This window comes from Larus michahellis, chromosome 10 (genome assembly GCF_964199755.1).
Source record: "Larus michahellis chromosome 10, bLarMic1.1, whole genome shotgun sequence".
NCBI lineage: Eukaryota > Metazoa > Chordata > Aves > Charadriiformes > Laridae > Larus > Larus michahellis.
The window spans coordinates 20,841,911-20,864,068 of NC_133905.1; the positions used below are offsets into that span (position 1 = coordinate 20,841,911).

Here is a 22,158-nt window from a genome sequence, read left to right on the forward strand (position 1 = left end):
GGCGAGCTGTAAATGCTGTTCATATTTGGACAACACAGCCAAACTTCTCTGTGCCTGGCAAGTTTTGGCAATATATAGGTATCCGAGAAGCAGAAGTGAGCATGTTTGTTTGTAACGTAATATGGCGTGGGAAAGCCACGCTACAAAGCAGTATCAATAGGGTTTCTTCCATCTGAATTCCGCGGCGAAAGCCAGTATCAACACTGGTCTTTCCCTGTCTTCTCTGTTGGGTCACAGTTATTTGGTTTAAGGGCTTCTGCTGCTCTCTTTAGACACTTTGATGTCTCTCTCAGTGACTTTTCTGCTTGTCCGTCTTCCTTGACACGTGGTGTGACAGCAGTGGTGCCACTGGCAGGGTCCCCGTCTTCCCTTTCCCACTAATGACATCTCCAGGACGCTACCGAGTTGCATCAGTCCTGCTGCCCAACTGCTGAGGATGAGATAATGCTGTAAGATAGTTAAGAACTAAATTAACATTCTTTCCCATGCTAAGAGATGCTACCACTTGTTATCTGTGCTGCCAGCTGCCTCCGTGTTGCTTTTTCTAGATGTGTGCTGATTTTGTTCTGGTTAAGCGTCAGAGAGACTGGCTTCGTGCACACGTTCTCTCTTTGTTAATCTTGTGGCTCCACTGAAGTACTAATTAATTTGGTCCTTTGTTTTTCCACCACTTCACGTGATTCCTGCCCGCCTCTTAGTGCGTGCTAGGACCTTTCCGCCAGCAGTGCCCTTCTGGATAGATGTCAGTCTTTGGAAAGCCGGCTGAGTTAGTCATCTCTGAAGGCTGCTCTGCTTTGCTTCTGTTTGCCTGTGTCTGCCTTTACCAAAGCCTCATTTTTCAAATGTATTTATGAAACCATGTTATAGGTGATTAAAATTAATAATCTGCTGGTGTCTTACTGTGGCCCTAAATGTTGATGTTCAGTGTTAGGTATTGCATTCTCTTGTATACTTCCAATATAGCAGAAATCAGTATTGCTCTGAGTATTTTGGGGAATTATGCAACCTGCTAAAGCTAGTAAACAGGTGTTTTTTTCCCTGACATTCAAAATTAATTCTTTTTAGCAAGGCGGGCTTGATAGCATTGTGAATGGAGATTTGTAAATGTATCACACTCCTTCACTGGTGGGAGTTAAGTCCCTCAATTCCAATATTTTGTGGACTGAAGAAAAACAGTTTTCAAAAGAATCTTTCTTATGTGGCTAATCCTATATGTAAGGAATGTAGTTAATCTTTATTTGCAACATTTGACCTTGATGTTCTGAAAATGCATTCTAGGTTTAGTTTTTTGAACAAATGGATGTGCTTCATTCTGTGTAAAATGGTTCCCCCCACCCTGTGCCAGTTAGGAAAATTTATCCTTGATGCTGAAAATGAAGTTCTTTTCCCAATGGCTTCGGCAAATTCTATCCAAGTTCTTCATTTACTCTCCACGGCATTGTATAAACGATGGCATTGTGTAAGCAATGAAAGCGATTTGGTATGGCAGATAGACCTTAAATGCTATGTCCATGGTGCTTGAGCCAAAATCTGGTCAGGAAAGTTTTTAATAACTGTCAGCTCGACTCTTTTTAACTTCCCCCTCCATTTGGAGTGCTGTGTCCCCAGGGAGTCTCAGTCTCCTCAGGACAGGACAGATACTGACAACCGGAGGATGTCCAGTGAAGGGCCACCAAGGCAGGGAGCACGTGGCGTCCAAGGAGGGAGCCGGTGTTGCTCAGCCGGGGGAAGAGACGGCGTAGGTGCGTTTAGTTTTTGATTTCTTCAGTTAGCCAGCGGAGGGTTATAAAGGAAGGCAGAGCCAGACTCATCTCCGAGGTACACACCTAAAAGGATGTGAGGCAATAGATACAAGCTGCAGTAAGGGAAATACTGGTTAAATATAAGGAACTTTCTCACCAGGATGATATTCCAACATGGGAACAGTGGCCTAGCGAGGGGTGGGAATCTCCATCCTTGGGGATATTCACAGCTCAACTGGGCATCACCCCGAGCCAGCCTCTTCCACATTTGGAGTTGGCAGTGAGTTGGACTAGATGACCTTCAAAGATCCTTTCCAACCTAAATTATCCTATGGTTTTGTTAAGAAGGTAAAAAAAAAAAAAAAAAAAAAAAGAGAGATATGTTTGATTTGAGATTAATTTTCAAAGTAGAAATGCATGGAAGTCTGAGCCTGCGTTTTCGTGAGTGACATCCAACTCTCGGTCTGATGGGACCTCCATGAGTGGTGTGCTGTGGAGTCAGTGGGTCCTTGGGCAGTCTGGGAACACGGGTTTGAAATGGCAGTTCATGCTCGGCAGTTACTATGGGAGGTTATGCTTTCCGTGTGGCCAACTTGCCATCCTTTTTGATGTTTTTCTATTTTTACATGACAGATCTGTGATTTTCTGTTGTTCTCTTTAATTGATTCCAGCAAGTGGAATTCATACAAGTAAGAGTGGAGGGTGCAGAAGCAGGCGAGGAGGAGTGAAAGCAGCACAGTCTTGTGCTGTGTAGGGAATTCAAGGAAGTTACAGGTGTAGTCCCCAGGTTCTTCCATGTTAGAAAGCAGTGTGGAGTTGCTTGCCACAGTGATAAGTGGCCTGTCCCAAATTTCTAGATGAGTTTTCCATTTACTGTGAGAAATGATATAAAAGTCAGGGTAATAAGGAAAAAGTGTTGATTTAATCTTGACTGCTTGAGTCCATGTACTTCTTGCTAGGCAAGAAGTTCGACAGTTGTTTCTGCAGTGTTATTTCAGTGCTTCTTAATTAACGTTTCTGTTGTTAAAGCACCCTTCCTGGAAGTGTCACCTTCTATTAAGTGAATTATGCTGCAGTAGGATTAATGAGGGATGCACCATAAAATAGTTAACAATACATCTGATAATCATCTTGATAATGGCCTGTATCTGAGAGGGAACTGCACAAAAAGGAGAAAATGAGCTATGATAAAACATCCTCAATTAACACGAAGGTGGCACTTTAAAAATGCAGGGTGGGCTGATTAAGGTTACAGGGATAAAAACTAGTAGGTAACTACTACTCCCTCCCTCGTTAAAAGGAAAATCGCTAGGGGAAGTCTCACTCTAATTCTGTGTCCTTACGGATCTCTCACTTCATCCCGCAGAGGCGGGAGTGGACAGGAGCCAGAGGCGCAGCAGAGGCAGAGATCAGCCAGCCCAGGGCAGAGCGGGGCCGGAGCACAGGTGGGGATCTGACAGCCGAGAGACCTCCATCCTAATCTCAGGGTGTAGAAAAAAAAAGAGGGGAGGAATTAAAATAAGTCATTGTTTACAGAGACAGCTTGCTGTCAGAGTGAGATTCCCCTTCAGAAGGGAGGTTTTCAAGACTTTGAGGATGTAATTGTGGAAAGGAATTTTAGCTGGATAAAGCTTGAAATATTTGAACTGCATTAACAGCAGTTGTTGACTTCTCTTCCCGCTCAGTATCTGTGATGTGCTATGTTGGGGTTACTTTTTCTCTGACAAGATTTTTTTAAAATGAGTCTTTCAATCCAGCTCCTTCCATTGCCATTGTAGCGCTCACAAATGTACTTACGTAATGGTCCTTCGTTCTGTAAAAGTTGAAAAGCCTAAAATACTGCTGTTCCTGGTAGATAAATAATTTCATTTTGAAATGTTGACCCTTAATTGAAGGGCTATTTTTGTAGTGTTCCTTTTCAATATTTTATTCTGATAGTGGATTTGCAGGTACATAAGTTTGACTCTGGTTCTTCTGCCTAATGCATAAGCTAAGACATTACACGAAACAAACGGGAGTTTTCGTGATGCAAAGTTGCCGGTTGATGCACTGCTAAACAAATGATCTCTTGTCTAAAAGTGTCTTGGAAGGTTAATTCTGGGAGAGAATTTCAAACAATTAGTCAACTCTCTGTAAGAGGGAGGGAGGCATAGCTCTGAGGCCATAATCCAAAAAGGAAATCTATGTAATTTAAATACAAATCTGGGGATATGACACAGAAGGTCGTGAAGATCAGTAGTGCTGAGTGAATTATTTAGGATGGCATGGGAAATAAAAAGATGATGGAGATAAGGAGTAGAACTAGAGTTTGAAATGCGTCTACATCAGCAAGCCATTTGGTGCATTAGAAGCAGATCAATAGCTTGAAGCGATCAGCGCTGAGGCCCCTGTGTCTGGGCGGGTTTGCTGCTGGACCAGCTTTAGTCTGAGCCCTTGGACTGGAAGTGCTCGCTACGTGTGACTGGAAGCTCTCTGAAGACCCGCGGTTGTTCCAGGTCTGTGCGTGTTGAAGGCTTCTGGTGTGAACCAGCGGTGGGGCTTCCGCTTTGTCTCCCCCAAAAGAAATTTAATTCAGGAGCACCAAAGCTGCTGTGGAAACGGAACTCACAATAAAAAGGGATGGTTTGTAGGAGTTACTTCAAAACTGCAGCATTGCTCAAACCCAAAATGTGAATGTAGGGCATAGCAATGTCATCTGGCTGTGCGGCCTGTTGTAAAAATACATCGTCTTACCCTCTCGTGGAGAAGCAGAGGTCCTTCTCTCTTAAAGCAGAATTTATCAAAATGAACTATATTGGGTTAAATCCATTTTCTTTGAAGTTGATGGTAAAGCTTCAACTGATGTAAATGGGAGTAGAATTAGGCCAACACCGATCACTTAAGGGAAATCAAAATCTAGGCTAGAGAAAAGGCAAAGATCAGCTCTGCACAGATACAGAAATAGTTCCTGTGCGTTATTCCACTGGTGACTCCTGCGTGCTTTAGTGTGAGCCGGAGGGCTCCTTTCTAGGGCAAATGTCACTTACATCATGGTACCAAGTTTTAGCACCAAGTTCGTGGCAATCAGCTGGTGGGATGCAGCTGCCGAGCAGTTCTGGCTGCGGCACGGCGTTTCTGGATTTTGCTTTCAGACCAGCAGAACATTGCCTGTAGTGGGCTATTTTGATAAGCCCTTTTTGACCACTAAAACTTTACTCTTTGCCGTGCTTTGCTTCAGTCTTCTGTGACAGCTTGCGAGTTGGAAGGAAATACCTCCCAATGCGTAGAGCTGAGACACTAAATAGCTTAAGTGACAGTGGACTGAAAGACTTGAGGAAATGGATACCTGAGCAATGTTACTCCGCTTTTCACCGTGCCGGCTGGGATAACAACATTCGCATCTCTACAGGAGGATGCCCCCTGTAATCTGCAGATCTGGTTTTTCCCTGTGCGGTGAATAGCGATGCCAGTACAACGAAATCCGTGTTTTGCTGGTCGCTCCTGTGGTGCCGAGGACTTTAACTCCTCTTCAGTCACTGATTTGCTCCTTATTTGCTTTTCGTATGCCGTGTTTGGACAGAGTCTTTCTAATCTGTCTGGAATAGCAGAAAGGCATCTATCACCTGAGTGAAAGAAAATAGGCTATTGGAGAGGTTTTCTGTGTCTGTGTGCTGGGATTTCATTCTGGTGCGTGAAATGTCTTATGCAATAGAAAACCAGCTCCGGTTATAATGTGGCTCTGGGGAAAAAATGTCAAAAGGAATGACAAACCCACCAGTGTTTCTTATGCAATGAAAATGGCAACTTATCTTCGCGTGATTCATGTTTCTTGCTTTCAAACTGGTGAGCTATTCCGCAAAGGAAAAGCTCGCCTCTTTAGGTCCTCTGGCTTCTGCGCATCTCTGACTTGGGTGCTTCTTTCTACTGATACAACCCTGGGGATGTTTTAATCATAAGAGAATAAGCACTTTGCAATTCCGGCATGACTTCCTGTCTCCTCCGAAACAGCGTCCTCAATTATATTAATCTGACTGTTGCCTATTTAAGCATCGTACTACATCTTGAATGACAGCGGGGTAAACAGATTCAGCAAATAAGCTGTCGTCCCCGTGTGCTCGCGAGTGGCAGATCAGGTCAAGCAGAGAAAGAGATAAACAGGAGCACACACACACGTTTTCCTGTGTCACTGCCTTTTGACTGCCATGTAAATGAAGAGATGGGCACGCAGGGTGCTACAGGAATGTTTTCCAGGCTCTTAAAATGAGGTGTACGTGCTTTTGGCAGTCATAGAAAGACACTGGGGAACTGCAGCTCTGAAAAACGGGGAAATAAGTTTAGATGAGAGACGTACACTTTCTACTGTTTGTATGATTTCTTGAAGGTCGCTTGAGTTGCTGTTACAGAAATGGAAATGGGTCTGTTCTACTCATTGTATTTCCACAGGTGAAGGCTCCCAAGTGCTGGAAATCATTTTGACAATGAGAATGTAGGTATTTTTAAAAATGGTTATGCTAGAACTTGGTAGGTTCTGTTCTTGCAAGAAGTTACAAAAAGCAAGGTAAACATCGGGTTATTGAGGAACGCATCTGAGGAAGTATTTTCTGTTCATTTTCAAAGAAGGCAAACCGATAAACACATGAAACGTGTGAATAAAGCTATGTTATTTAAAATGCGCACCTATAAAGCTTTGCATTGACTTACGTAGAGCACCAGGTTTAAATGGGCTGTGGCGAGAGCTGGTGTCTTGTCAGCCCGCAGCCTGGCCGCGTTGCTCGCTGCCTGGATACGTGTTCTGTGATGGCATGTGGGCTAGGTGCACGCACAGCGGAGACGGGGCTTAGGTTCGCAATGGTTTTCCGTAATTTTCTGAGATAAGCTTATATTTTTATTTTTAGGGGTTGTATTCAAACATGCAAAGATTGTTGTTGGTGAATATCCAACAGTGTCCTTTCAGTATTCTGGAGATTGCGCTGGGGAGTACTACCGCTGTAAGATTTCGGATTTTAAAAACAGATTCAAGGATTGCTTAAAGTCATTAGAAGTACAGTAATTTTGAGTCTGTGATGTGTGAATTATTTCAGATGGGAAGAACAAATCTGTTAGTTGGGAGGTGTGATTTGCTTCTCTTGGAAATACATAGGAGTTGATTCATACGAAAACCTGGGAAAGGCCTGGATTACTTGTTTAGTTTACTTGCAGATCTCAGGTGTTAAGTCAGTGCAGTGGTTTTGAGTCAAACAGTGCTCTAAGATTAATCGTGGAAGTCCCAGGGGTACAGATACGATTCATAATATTGCTGATTTTAGCTGTGTTACAGACACGTTCATCGCGCTGGCATGGATCTTCGCAGAACCTGTGCCAAAATATGGGTGATTCCTTGTTGCAGCTTCTACCTGTAGAGGGAGAGATTTAATTTTATTGGTTCGTTTGAGAATTTACCCACATCTATAACGATGTAATGCGTTTCTTTTGGAATCCTTTACTTGTCAAATATTTCTGGACGCAGCGTGAGATGAAGCGAGGTGGCTTTCTAGTAGATCTGTGATGGGCGAATTTCAAAAGTTTCGTTGTGACATGAAGAATTCAGAGACTTATCAAAACCATTTTGGTTTAGAAAGGGGAATCAAAATATTGTAGTAACGGACTGATTTTCCGTGTCAGCGTTTATTGCTGAAAGAAGTAAGAACCCAACAATCAATAAAGCGATGTACTGTAGTATTAGATGTAGCTTAAAAAATGGCAGTAATCAATCTGTCTTGGCATTTTGGGGGGTTTTTCTTCCGAATGTCTCAAGATACTTCTTCCAAAAATTCCCTTTTAGGCATTTATTGATACAATGATAGGAAATTAACCCAAGACTTGATTTCAGTTTCAAATAATCACTTTACAGTCAAAAGCCAAAACATTCTCGGTTGGATCACTTTTTGAGAGGTATAATCAACAGAGTACCATTTTTTTTTTTCTCAGAAACTTTATTGAGATGAAGAAAAGTGGAGAAAAAATATGCTAAAACATGCTAAATTTCTTAAGAGCTCAATATCCCTAGAGTAGTTCTACTTACAAGAACAGTTGTTGGTTTTACTCTCTTAATTTTCAGATGTGCTTGGAATCTGAAGTTAAAGGTGTCATTTCTGGTGAATGCATAATTAACAGCACTTAAACTAATTTAAAAGTAATGTTTAAAATCTAAAATTGTTAACGGTGCATGCTGTCTGAGTTACTTTGGTGGAAGTCATCACACACGCACCTCACCCACTCCTCCCACCCCAGAACCAGTTCTGGTCTCTTCAGAAGTAGCCGTGAAGTTTGCTAAAGATATTATAATTTGGAGAGTTTCACAAAGCGTTACTGATGTAGAAAAATCTGTGGGAGTGTAGGAAGTTTGGGTTCGGTCCCTTATTAATTTTATTTATTTTGAGAATGGAGCAGAATTCTTTCAGCTGTCCAGAGAGTATTCGAATTATTACTCTATAGAATTATTTTCACATTTTCTTTTGCTGGGCTTTAAATATATGGTGGGGTTTTTTTCCTACAGTAGAAAAGTAGAACAGTTTCAGCTTGAGAGACTAAAATCACAGCATTTCAGCCAGTGTGATCAGATGTAGACCTTGGCTGGCAAATACAAGCGCGGTTTGATATTTTCACCCCACTGCTGGCCACTTATTAGCATCGCTGGCAGAAAGGAGCAGCAGGTAGCGTGGAAAGCCCCCCTGTGCTACCATCATAGACTTATGCTAAGCTAAAATTGCTGGGTAATTGCAGACAAGTGGTGCAGTCTGATTGAGCCATGTAAAACTAAGATGCTTATCTGGCAGCTAGGTGATACTGAAAAAGGCAGTGCTCTGTGGAGCTGTGGGAAGAGGCTTTTGCTGCTCCCTTTGGGCTCTGCTGCCACTTTCATGACCGTGCTGTAGTTAAACCGCCAACAAAGAAAAGAGCGGTTCTGATGCTTTACCTCTCCCGACAGACTCACTGTTTTACCGTGTGGAATATATAGAGGGTCAACAAATTCGATGTTTAAGTTGAATAACAACATAGTTTTCCGTGACTCAGTATGCATTTACAACTGAAAAAGGTACAAAGAAGTGCACATGGACATAATGCCAGCACCATACAAAAGTGACAATTTAATTCCCAATTTTTTTACACCAAAAGTGTGTTTAAAAAAAAAAAAAAAGAGAAAAAAATAATTCAAGGTTTTAGTATAACATTCAGAAAGCTGGCATCTGTTATGTAGTTTGCAAGTAAATGGTGGTCGTATCCCAAAATGGAAGATTTCACTGAGAGTGCTCGCTGTCAGCCTCGTACAAAAATACCTTTTCAACTCAATTGTCTTGGCGTATCCCCATCACCGTGGTCGAGAGATGAGGAGGGATTTGTTCCCAAAACAGACAAGTAATTTGCTGGAAATAGATTTTAGATCAACACATTTGATTACAAGGAGAAATCAAGCTGAGCTAGTGCACCCTGTGCAGCACAGGTCTATGTTCTCTGCGAGAGACACGGTTAAAATCAGCAAACAATCATGCTCTGTAGCAGCTGAGACAGCCAGATGGTCTCAGTTTATCCCTCATTAAAACACATTTCAGTGTTCCAATCTTTAGATAAAGATAGGCTTGAATAGCTGTGGCAAGGCCTATATCCTGAAAGAAAGGTCACAAGCAGTTAGGCAGCTACGGACGATACATCTCGAAGAGGCCCAGCGCCTGGGCTGTGTTACCAGTTTGCAAACTGGGCAGGCCGGAGGGGCAGGCGGGGAAGCCCGAGCGCGGGTCCTTCCCGTCCCCCCAGCGCCGCCGGGGCGCAGCAGTCCCTTTGCTGGCCCACGTCGCCGTAGGTGGGCACCACAGCAAAGTTAGTGGCTTTCTGCTTTGCAGCAGGCATTAGGGCTCTCCCGTTTCCGTGATAGCCTAGGACTTGCTATTGCTGTTTTAATTGCTTGCAAGTGAAAGCAGCGCTGCAGCATGATGATAACGGTGAGTGCTGCAGCACGTGTACCTTGTATCAGTGGCCGTCACCTAGAGCCCAGGGGATGCTTTTTGTTGGTGCCCTCTCCTCCCGCCGCTGCTCGGAGGAGTCGGCAGCAGCAAAGCGGCTGGAGCAACCCCATCCCCGTGTCAGGTGGCCACGGAGCGCCACCGTGCTCAGCTCTGACTTTCCATCATCCCTCATTTGCTGGGAAAGTAATGAGGACCCCAGTTGTGCTGAAATTTGAGTATCTGCTGAAGGGCTTTGCTGGATAGGAGTCTATCATTATGTCATTAATCTATTATCTATTGATGACTGACAAGAGAGTTGCTGAGAATGATGCAGAATCTATGTGGAAATTCGTATTTATTTCCTGTATTTTGATAACTTCTTATTACTGCTCTGTAGCCATGATAAATCCTTGTATAGAGCTATAGTTAAGATATTTGTAAGGAAAATTTCTATTTCTTACTTGTTCTCTTGATTTTCTTCCCCATATATGCAGCTAGCTAATACAGTTTAAGAGATGCGGAGTGGGAAGATTAATCTTTCTTCCCCCTTGCAGCTCCTAAAGAAGCTACAGCTTTGTAGTTTCAAAAGAGAACATTTTATTTTTAAGTTGCTATTAATAGAACAGAAAATTAAAAGCTCATCATGGTTAGGATGAGATCCCGATTAAACTTGACAAGGAAGAAGATATTTAATAAAAGTACCAGGCACGATGATGGCTTTAAAATAAATCTGTGTGTTAATAGCTAAATTATGAGGCGATAATCTGATGGTCTATTTAAAAACGCGCTTGTAGGAGGATTTTTAAGATGACCCCACAGTTAATGTTTGGTTGTTAATATGTCCTGTCCTACTGCTTATATTTTTTGGCTAATTGTATGATTTTAAGGTTGGGCAGCAACATTCTACGTAGCTGTGATCACTTTTTATCCATCAATTGATGTCTGCTGCTGTTTTATCAGCTTATTTTTCTGAGCCACCAGCTAGGATAATGTGCTTGAGGGAAAATTATACCCTACATCAGTGGTTTTGTTACAGCATGTTGTACATTATTGGTAATTTGAATGCACCCAGATAAAAATAGAAAGGTTAAGTAGTTTTCCAAATGTTGCTGCTGTGAAGCAGAAAAAGAGTAGTGTCTGTACCATATACATTTTTGAGGGAAGAGTGATTTTTTTTTCCTTCCCCTTTTAAAACCACTTGCTAAAATTAATGCTTTCCTTAAAGCTGAATGTAAAGAACAGTTGGCTTTTGAAATTTCTCTCCCCAAGCTCTTTTTGGTTTTTTCTGATTAATTTTTAGGATTAATGAGCCTGATGTGTGTCAGCTTCTGTATCCATATGCAAGTCCAGAAAGTGCTCTGCCCTCCCCCCGCCGCCATGGGCCAGGTGTTGTGGGTTTTTGCCAATGAGAAGGAGCTGCAATCAACCGGGGACGATTGCCCTCTGCGCCCCCCTCCTCAGGCTGGCAGCTCGGATGCAGTGGGTTCAGTTCTCTCCTTTATTTTATATCCAGTGGCATTAAATGGTTCTGATCTTTCTCGGGTTTGTCAGTAGAAAGGAGCAATGCCATTTTTGTGGCTGAGATATTTATACAGTGCGTACCTGTGATTTCTGTAAAACTAGTTTTTAATTTCTTTTCTGAAACGACTTCTCGATTCTCTGTGTATGAGAAGAATCTGTGCAGGGAGCATCTAGCAAAAACTTTATGTTTTGATAGAGTCGACTGATGTACGTATGCTTCTAATCCTTTGTGAATGTCCTATTTAAAATCGCTGCAGAACATCACTGTATGTCTTTCAGCTAATGCCCACTGAGATTTAAAACCTCCTTTTTGGCTGCTCTCTTTCTTAAGAGTGACCTTGGCTGACGGTTTCTATTGTACAACCCAGTCCTGCGGGGATTTCTTTTTTTTCCTCGCTCATCCTTTCACATGGCTTTACGTGGTGCTGGCTGATCTCTCCCGTAGCTCTGCTTCTGTTTCATTGCGGTTAAGATGGTCGCAGTTATCAATCACCGTGGAGAACATATCTTTATATTTGATTTTCTTACAGATTATAAATTTTGTGGTAGATGTTAGATTCTATCTTATATGAATGCTTCCCTTCCTTCTCCCCTGATTAAAGAGGAGAGTAGTCACAGGTGGGTTTGATGGCAGGTGGTGGCAATAAGGCAGCTAACGACCTGCCCTGTGAGCCAGGCGTGGCTTTCAGCTGGGGACGGGCTGGGGGATTGTTCACCCTTCCACTTCTTGAAAACCTCCAAAGAGACTCTACCTGAATCAGAGTTTCATTTGCAATATATTGTTTTAACCTTATCTACAAAATCTGCGTGTGCTCACAGCCGAGGATGTTTCCCTTCGAAGCTGGAAGTCAGAGCTGTCAAGGTTTGGATCTATGTTTAGTGGCAAAGATAGATAACTTCACCTTTTTAAAGGGAAATTTTATAAAGCTGGGCATTTTGGTGTGACTATAAAAATTATTTATGTGGATTGTTTTTTGAGTATAGCACAAATATGTTTTTGAAGAAAGATGGCTTTTGTGTTCTACCATATAACTTGTTTCCCGTAAGATGTAGCAAAGCTAAAGGATGATTTTTCTTTAACTCTGGTGCTTGCATAATTACGTACTGAGAGTGCTGTGGCGTAACGGAGATCTAAAGAGGCAAAGTTTTGTAGGAACTTAGTTCCAGTAAGCGTACTGCTGGTGTTAAAATAGCGTTAGCTGCATTTTTCGTTAATCTATAACCTCTTAAAGTTTGATTTGAAATTTGTTATACTTTCACGGGCTGCCTTTGAATTCCGAGGTGTGTATGAGTATGTCTGGGCACGCCAGGTGATGTACAGGCATGCAGCAGGATAGGCATGGGATTTATACAGTAGTTGCCTGCTCTCAAGAGGTAGGTACGGCGCTTATAGGACTTACTTTGACATAATTCCTTATGAAATTTAGAGGCATGAACAAAACAGAAGAATGCATGCAGTGGTATTGTCAGCAGTGTAATAAGAATTGTTTTGTATTTTCTTAACACTTAGTGTAAAAAAGAAAAAAATAGAGGATAACTGCGTATCCATGGGAAATGATCAGGTGGGTCAAAGGGAGGTGAGAAACTCTCACTAGAAATAAAGAACTCTCATTCGAAGTCAAGAAGATAAAGAACAGGCTATGGCCAGTGCGGAACAGTTATTTTCTCCTCTGCAGAGGAGTACTGCTTCGGCGGGGGGTGCTTCACTCCTAGAAGATAATGGCATGTGAAACGGGCGCCCAAAGGCAGGGTGATAGTCCGGAGATGGGCCCAGGTAGGCAGGGGAGCTGCAGAGTGACTGTCTAGTGGGAAATACAGGAGGCTGCTGTTTGCGAGGTGTGAGGAGCAGGCGTGAAGACATGGATTGTTTCGTTGTAGGTGACTGATATAAGTAGATAGGAAGCAGGATGAATTTAAGAACAATCGGAGCTTAGAAGAAAGCTTTGATAGCTGGTGCGGTTTTACCAGGCCTGTGTTGTACTGATGGGCAGTGGTGGTGTCGTGTTGGAGTGATCCGTGGCCGGAGCAGGCCACTTGGTCTGTCTGTGACTGGCGCCTGCTGGATTCATCTGTCCCGCTCAATGAGATGCCTTGTCTATGAGTAGCTTTTTGCCTAAAAATCCTGACAAGCACAATTAAAATACTCAGGATGGCTGATATCCTTGTACTGAGTAGAAGCACGTTGTGATTCCACCCAGGCAAAGTGGAAATGGTCTCTTGCCTTGAAATACACAGGCAACAACGACAACAAAATCTGTCGTTGATGGTTCTTATAGCACCAAACGTGGCTGCTAATTATAATTTGGTCTCCTTGCTCTCATATTACAGAACTGCATCCTGTCTCAAGAGCAAAATAGCCTGATCTTATGTAAAAATTCTCTTTCGGCTTTCTTTTTTGTTTCAAAGAAAAAGATACAAAAGTTCTTTTTACTGTTAAGAAAATATATATTTGTTCAGAAAAATAGATTATAGCGTGCAGTTTTCCTTTACAGCCATTATAGTGCATATGAAAAATGTGCATGTTTCAGTTCCACTTAGATATATTTCTGTTCCCTCATTAAATAACAATATATTGTGTTTATTTTAACAACGAGATTATTTTCTTTCATATTCAGTGTTCTTCCAGTTTCATTATTCTGCTTCTAGTTCTTTTGCATGGAAGCTGGATTTTCTGAATCTCATTAACAACCCATGGTGCTGCCCTAAAAGCTTCAGTATTAGTTCCATGGCTTTATATCTTTCCTTATTAGTATAATAAGATGCCTCTGATAGTGCAACCAAGGGGGCAGAAGGGACGGCTGCAAGTGCAGACTGCAGCGTACGTTTGTTTGGGGTGGATTTTGGTTTTTTGTTGTGGTTTTGTTTGTTTTTTTGTGTTTGTTTATTTTCTTCCTTCCCCGGGCCAGCTGTTTCTGGCGGTGAGCTGTGGGATGCTGCAGCACTTCCTCTGCCGAGCAGTCACTCGCCAACTCCTGACTGACAATAACCATCTCCGACTTCAGCTGCCCCCGTGTTTCCCTGTACTCCACAATGGCTGGCCCTGCTGCTAGACACAGGATTATTCTTTTTTTTCCCGACTAACGCCTCAAAAATATAAGAATGGAGTACCTCCCCCTGCAAAAATAGTTTTGAGCCTAGTTTTGAGCCTCAGTTTTGAGGCCACTCTTAGGTAAAAACACGTTATTGTATGTATAAGGCTGAAATAGAGCATTTTTGGCTAAATACAGCAATCTGATTCCGTTTTTGTATGGCCATGCTGTGGCTCTCCTGTCTTTCGGCTAAAGGTCTGTTAATATACTCTGATTTTCCTTGCTTCTAAAGAGTGGCATGACCAACAGTAGTCAACTAATCCTTTTTAATGATGATGTTTGGTTGGTTTATACAATAGATACTGACAGAAGAACAGAAAAAAACAGCATAGTGAGTCCATTTTTGGTTCGGTTGTTTTGTTTGTTTGTTTTTCCTCTGGTCTTTTCCCTAAATAGTTTCCCTTGGGTTGCTATGTAGAATTTTGAACTTCTTTCTTACGTGAGTGTCAACACAGATAATACTATAGTAGTTTTGAATTAGATGTTAAAATAGGAAAGGTCTTTTCTATGAAAAATGCTTGGATTTAATCTTGTCTGTAAATTGTATACGTTGCAAAGTATTTCTAGTAAGTTCTAGAAGAACTGTGTTACTTCCCAAGTAATTATCCATACCAGAAATATTGCTATGTAAAGAGATGTTTTTAGTAAAATAGTCAGCCATTGGTAATTTCACGTGCTGGATGTAATTTCTATCTTGTTTTCCTCTTAAGAAGCAGCGACTGTTCATCAGGCACAGAGCCTGTTGACCTGTATAGCATGTTTGCTGACACAGGTTCTGTTTTTATTTTGGTTTCATCGCTGCAGTTTGAGCTGATGTAAAGAATTGCCGCTTGGCCAAGTACGATGTGCTTTGGGCCCTTTCACCTCCAGAATTCAGCAGAAGACACAACAAAATGCGCGTTGCTGCAGCTGACCAGTTATGGATTTCCTCAGGCTTTATTCTCTCCGTTATCCTACAGAAAACATGATACCTGACAACTTTTTTAGTAAAAGTCATCCCTCAAAACTATATTTCGCATTAATAAGCACTTCTCCATTGTGCTTCCTCAGAAGTCTGGATGTGCTCTTTTTGCTTCCATCTAAATCAGGAAAAGGCCTCCATTTTTCTCCAGCTTATTTAAAAAATAATAAAATTCTGGTCTCCTCTAAGTGTTTGAGACTGCTGTTATGACAGAGTTGTAACTCGTACTGGAAATATTTCTGCTACCCTTTGAGAACTCCCGGAACAATTAGTGGGTCGAGGCAGGCCAAGGTAGGTGTAAGGAGCAAGGCCATGCGCTTCCAGAGCCGGCTTCTCTGCTGTTGTGGCCGGAGAAAGGGGGTGGGTAGAAATTGAATTTATTGATTAAAAGGCTGATAGATTGTTCATACAGAGATAAGATTTTCTTCATCACTCTCAATTTTTAAGATAAAACGTCTCTGTAAAATATTGTTCAAAAATCTGAGAAGGGAAGGTAAAGTGAGGTTAAGATATACATGTATTTATTAGGAGAAATGGCAGTTTCTGCTGTAGTGTTAAAACTATGAGTTGGTCTTAAGATAGGGAGATTAGATAGACAGGCCAGTTAATATTTTTATAGTGAAATTATTACTAGCGGACTTAAAAAAAAATAAAATAAATTAGGAGCCAGATTCCATGTCCCTTCTGAACAGAGGCTGAACAAAAGTCCTAAAATTTTTGGTAGTATGAGGTAGAATAGGGCTATCAGTTGTAGTTAGTCAGTCTCTATCAAGCTGAAGATCCTATTTGTTGTGAGGAGCTAGATAACCTATTTCTTCCAAGATATTTTGGAGAATTTGCTGATTAAAATGAGATATAATCAGGTACCGGGCACTTAGACTGTTAAAGCACAGACTTCTCAAAATCCCTTGAAATTGCACGCTTCAAGCTGATATCTTCTCGATGGTAAAGGTCACGCGGTAATTCAAATTCCAGATTTAAGAAATCTGATGATATTTAAAATGCGTGCATGAAGGACAAATGTAGAATGCCTCATCTTTTTAGTGTTTATGTTTCAATGATTTGCTTTTAATGAAGCAAAGTACAGAAAATATCTGAATAGGTGGGGTTTTTTGTATAGGGTTTTTCATCCTCTCCCCTGGGTTATTACTGTAATGGACTATAGCACAACATTAATTTGGGGGGCTGGAACAACCAAAAAAAACCCAAACAAACAACAACCCCAAAAACCTAAACCCAGTTGAAGCAACTTTGAAAACTTTGTCCTGGAGACAATCCTGATAAGCTCATACCTGATCAGTAGATCCGCCTGCTGCGTCCCCGGATAGTGCATCTTTTGTGTGTTTTCTGCTCAAGAAAGGCTTCCCCTGCCCTGTAGCTGCTGCAGTAATCTGTGCTGGGACCTGGGCCTTGGCTGATCAGCTTTTAGTGCATTTAACTTAGATTTTTATCCTCTCGCCCCCCCATCTGCTTTATTTAATATCTGAACATGTGAAGTCCTTAGCTTTTTTCCACCCGTGTTCTCAATTAAATTGATAACATAGTTTGGAAGTTGGCCTTCCTTGGAACAACTGTGCTGTCTTAGTCTGTGTGAAATCAATGCAGCTACACATGAAAATGTGAATTTTCTATAGGTGTAGAACAGGTCTCTTTTCAGTGCCAAAAGTACCACCCCGAAGAGTAGGAATATGTGTTGTGTAGGAAGGTAGTGAATACAAGAAATCCAATAACTGCTTTGCAATGTGGAATTAGAGTCTCGGGAGAATAAATAGCTAATGAAAAATAACCTTTCATTTCGTCACTGAAAGCAAAACAAAATAAATTCATGTTAGTACTCGCAAGAAACGACAGAGGCGTTCTTAAAACTTGTGGCTAGTACAGACATGACCAGAAAAATGCCCTAGCATGGGAGATCCCTTTTCAGGGATCACCGGAGCTTGGCAGGGCTTGGTGGGGTCATGGAGCAAAGCCGGGAATGCTTCCTAACCCAGACGAGAGCCCAGTGATGAGCGATAATGAACATGATTTGGTTTCTTATTGCAGTCTGTCTACTAACAGTATTCATAGAGTGAAATTCTGGCGTCAGAGAAGGAAGAGTTTCATCTGCAGGACCTGATCCAATCCCCCAGAAGTCATTGATAGAGTCATTTCATTGGCTTTAATGGGACTGAATTGATTCCTTTAATAGTATTTTTTGTTCCTGTCAGTAGTTCATTTGGCTTTGCTCTAACCATTTACAAGAGTAATGGTGGAAAACAGACTTTGTATTAAATTGTAGGCTGAATGACTGTGCACTGTAACCGGGCACTGGAGGTAGTTTTATTCCACAATTGTTATTTTAAGATTCCTGCAGTATACTGGTACAGCATGGGGGGGGGGGGGGGGGGATAATTCAGCAAATTTGTGAAATAATTTGATTCTGTTTGATAGAAGTCCTAAGTAAATAGCCTTATTGTATAACTGAAATTAATGAAATTTTGTGTATAGATTGTTGAAATTTAATGAAATTTTGTAGTAAAGATGTATTTTGTGACAGTACCTTTTTTCTTCAGATAATCAACAGTATCTTATAGGAGGCATGGAATCCTTTTTTATTTATTTTACCTGATAGCAAAACTTGTGCAAGAAGTCCAAGCTGACCGGAGGCATGGATTCATACTGAAAGGACTGAAACAATTGTTACTTTAGGGATTACAACAGATAGTTGCCTGTGATTATTTTTTCTTTTTTAAATCTTCCTGTCTTGGAACAACAACTGAATGAAGCATCATAGAAGAAATTTTAATTTTTTGTAGATGGAATGTAGTCTCATTCCTGTGTGCTTGTCATGAATGAGTTATGTACAAGTTAATGCAACTTGAAATTCATTAAGAAATGTAGTGATGAAGTTAGGAGTATTTTCAGACAACACATAGCTGCCAAGTTCAATTTCTCTTTCATATCTGCTCTCAGCTTCCTGGTATTAAACAGAAATTTCATACTTGTGAAGGTGCCAACCTGCTTTTGGTCAAATGGTGTTTTTCCTTAGTTCCTTCGGCATCTTGTGCATTCGTGATAATTGAACTTCAAAGTCAGTATTTGTTTTAAGAGAGTGTGAGTTTGAGCATCTTTGGGTGAGTTTGATTAGCTTCATTAGCCGCTTGGGTAGATAATCCATTTCTCATTCTTGTCCACGAAGATTATATTCACAAAAGGATGGACGTTTTGTCTTTGACATGAAAAGAACAAGAAATTGTAAAAGGTGGTACAACGGGGCCACACTTGATGTATTTTGCTCATCTGAAGGCTTCCACAGAGCAGGTTATGGTTTTCTTTCTCAACTGTTTTCACCTTGCAAAGGGCAGCCGTGAGTTTTTCATCCTCTGCAGTGTGTTGCCAACCTGTTGCTACCCACACCTCACACGAGCATTTGAGGAACTCGGCAAAAGGCTCAACAAAAACCTTTCGGATGATTTTGCTGAGAGTCAAGGAAAGATTCCCTTAAATCTGCTTCCAATCCTGTTTTATCAAGGAATGGTATCTCTAATGCAAGGAATATACATTAATGAGGTTAGATACCTACTGCTCACTAAAATGTGACACTTCCAGTGCTTTTTCTCCCCTCTTACTTTGGGGGTTCTCTATAGGTTCCAAGGGGTCCTGAGTCCAGTCTGGGACTTTCCCCCTGCTTAGTGCAGCGGGAACTGGCTCCGCATGCCTTCTTCCCAGTTGGATGATGAGCCAGTAGTACCTGGGCATTGCTGATCTCCCGGCCCTGGCTGTTCCTCTGCCAACCATCACGGAGTGATTACTTCTTCATCCTTCCTCCTGTAACGCAGGCAATTCCTTCACCACAAGAGTTTTAGATCAGAGTTGGCATAATCTTAGATGACAATTTAGAGAAAGCAGTCAAATTATGATTATATCCTGAATTTTTGGAGTCGTCATGAATCTCTTATTTGTCCAGACCTTTAAGGACTGTGAAATGCAAGTCTTGTGACTCCGATCTGGTGAAATTTGGTTTGTTACCTTGCTACTAATTATTCTGCCACTAGAAGTCCAAATGAAATCAGGTGGCAGAATACACGGTGATCATATCTACTTAGAAATCGTTCTGACACACTGTGAAAATATTTACAAGCTTCCAAGATGAGACTTTTCCTGATTAGGGAAATCAAAGAATAGTTTTCCCAGCAGGCCTGCAGTTACCTCATCCAAATTGCTTCTGTTTTAATTGGCATACATTTCCTTTAAGCAGCCAGAAGATGAAAAATATGTGACTTGGGCTCTACAGGAATGGTAGCCTGTTCCCCAAGACACAGCCACTCTGGAAGAAAAAAGACAACCAACCAACAAATAATCTGAGTTTGTGGTGCTTTTGTGCAACAAAAATCCATGACATCTTTGACAAACGAAATCCCAGAGCAAGGTGAAGACTTAAGTTCTGACTTTTTAATGAGAAAAACAAGGATGGTATTTTACTCAGGCTTTCTAGTATGTGGAGCCTTTTGCTACCTAAAGGGAATCTAGGTAGGCTGCTGTTCTGTCTTTTTGTCCACAGCATACTGCTATTTTTCAAAGTGCACTCCAGAAATTTTTTTACTCTAATTTCTTGTTTCTACAGCTTGTTTCAGATGCATTGGTAAGAATAAATAAAAAGAAATAACCTTCATTAAAAACTAGTGCTTTTATGTGGAAGAACAATGTAACATTGTGCATGCAATCAGTATTTCAGTTACTGGAAACTGTTATTTCTTTTTTGCTGAACATGTCTGTGGGGGACTGGCTTCCCTCTAAATTGTTGTCGTAGGGAATGGTGAGACCAAATGGGCCGAACGGAGGAGGAAATGGTCGTGGACCAGAATGGTGTCAAGAGCTGTGCTCTTGGGATTTGGGGATGGTGGCTTTTCGTGGCCTGGGAGGCATTTGATTATAAATGAAAACCATGGAAGCACCCTGTAAGCGATGGTTTTTGGGCAGAAAGACCTGAGCAGAGCTTGGATTGAAGAGGTTGAGAAATTTTGGCCTGGAGGCCCTGAGGAGACTTGGGGCTCCTCTGACAAGAAAGTGAGAAGTCCTTGAGCTATTTCCCACCCCCAGTGCAATGCACCCACTGCCGCTGAAACCTGCGGTTTACTCAGCCTTGTTCCCTGTGGCTGCTGGAGATGTTATTCCTCAGTCAGTTTAGGCCCTGGCGGTCTCTTTGCCAGCTAGTTACGCAGGCTTGCCCTATAAACAGTGGAAGCAGGCACCCCAGGGATTTTTTTTTTTAGATCGGGATTTCACCTATTCCGCATCCATATATTGAAAATATCAGTGTTCTGAGTGTGTTTTTAAAATAATCCCTTCCCTAAGCTCCTCCACCCCCAAAAAACCCCAGCAAACAAAAAAACCCCACCCAAACCTAGTGCAATACTTGGATTTCTTGTAGAGGAGACTCTGTATGTCACCCACTTCTAGTAATTTGTTCCATTTTGGAGATGCAAAGCCTGTAGCCCCACTGATGGGGGAATATCATCGTATGCCAACCTCAAGTTTTCTGTTCCTCAGCTTTGTTAGAGGAATATTAACCACTCGGGAAGAGTGGGGTGGTCGTGTGTCAGTCGCGCTGACCTGGGGTGCGCTCTGGCAAGGGCCCTGGGCCTTTCGGAAGAGAGATTCAGGGATGGGATGAATCTTGTTCCATGGGATGAGGGAAGTGCATTATCAGGGAATAGTGCTAGTCATGCTTTGTGCTTTCTGTATTTTACCATCTGCCTTTCAAAAACGTGAGGCGCTGTTACCTGGTGTTGTAACATTAGGTGAATCATGAAGAGCACAAACTCCGAGTGATTTGTTTTTAAAGCACCAAAGGAAGCATAGACGTCGTATTTGTTGTTTACTGATTAATATTTAATTGAAGGTGAAATAAAAAGTTCAGCAGGCAAATGACTCAAAACATGCTAAAAAAAACAACTACGCTGTCTTGCCGTGGCTGACATATGACAATGAATTTCTAAGAATAGAAGCAAATATATTAATGTATAGTGACAGCACAGTGAGTCAAAAGAGACGCTTTGATTGAGAGCGGTGGACTCATCCCACAGAAAACATTGTGCAGAAAACATCTCTGGTACCAAGTTTAGTACCCTTTGCAGCACCGATTAAATCGGTAGATGGTTTTCAGAAAACGCTAATAAATGTCTTTTCACTGTGGTGTTATGGAACAGTTTAAGAGCAATTTTATTTTATTAAAGGAATGTTTAAAAAGGCCAGAGGACTGGCAAAGCCCTATGAATTCTCTGTTAGGTGAATGTCTTTTTTCTTTTCTTTTTCTTTTTTTTTTTTTATCATCATGGCCGTTTTAGGCACCCAGTGTTCAAGATCTTGAAGTGTACTTAACCTTAGGGAGAGATTCTTTTTTTCCCCACTGTAAGTAAATCGTAGTCTGTCATTTTAGCTGTTCATTATTATTAATGATGCCTCATTTTTCACGACCTTTTTCCGTATATTCTTTTTCATGATCAAATCTGAGTCTGCTTTTTTGATGTGGCTGTCAGCAGTGACTTACCAGAGATGAAACCAGGAAGAGCCTGAAATGCTGATTTTAGGGAAGGGGGGGACATGTCATCAGAGGCGGTTGTGGTGATTCAGCGCCTCTTGGGATGAAGTCTGTTTTACTGGACATCTGTGACATTTCTACCCTGCAATTTTTCCAAAGTAACGCTCCAGGCTGATGTTATTTCTATTCAGAATGGTGATCCATCCTGTTTAGAAACAGATAAAGCAATAGTGAGTAAGGTCTTTTCTGCACGCTATCCATAGGGATTTACCTAGGAGTGAACGGATACTGTGAACACCGTCCGACATGCAGGGGTGGAAAGTTGACAGAGCACAACATCTCCTCCTTGGCTATGGCTTGGCAAATA

At 41.6% G+C, this 22,158-nt stretch overlaps 1 protein-coding gene across 34 annotated transcripts in view; it reads left to right on the forward strand.

The window, feature by feature from the left end:
• ATP2B2 (ATPase plasma membrane Ca2+ transporting 2) overlaps nt 1-22,158 on the forward strand; it is a 429,829-nt gene that overhangs the window by 223,722 nt on the left and 183,949 nt on the right. Inside the window, exon 1 of one of the 34 annotated variants that reach the window (XM_074602528.1) lies at nt 11,001-11,179. The exons of 31 other annotated variants lie outside the window; for them this stretch is intronic. The gene's annotated coding sequence lies outside the window, so the exon portion shown is untranslated. Of the gene's footprint in view, nt 1-11,000; nt 11,180-11,958; nt 12,084-22,158 lie in introns of those variants that run through there. 2 more of the 34 variants (XM_074602502.1, XM_074602501.1) reach the window with 2 other exon arrangements.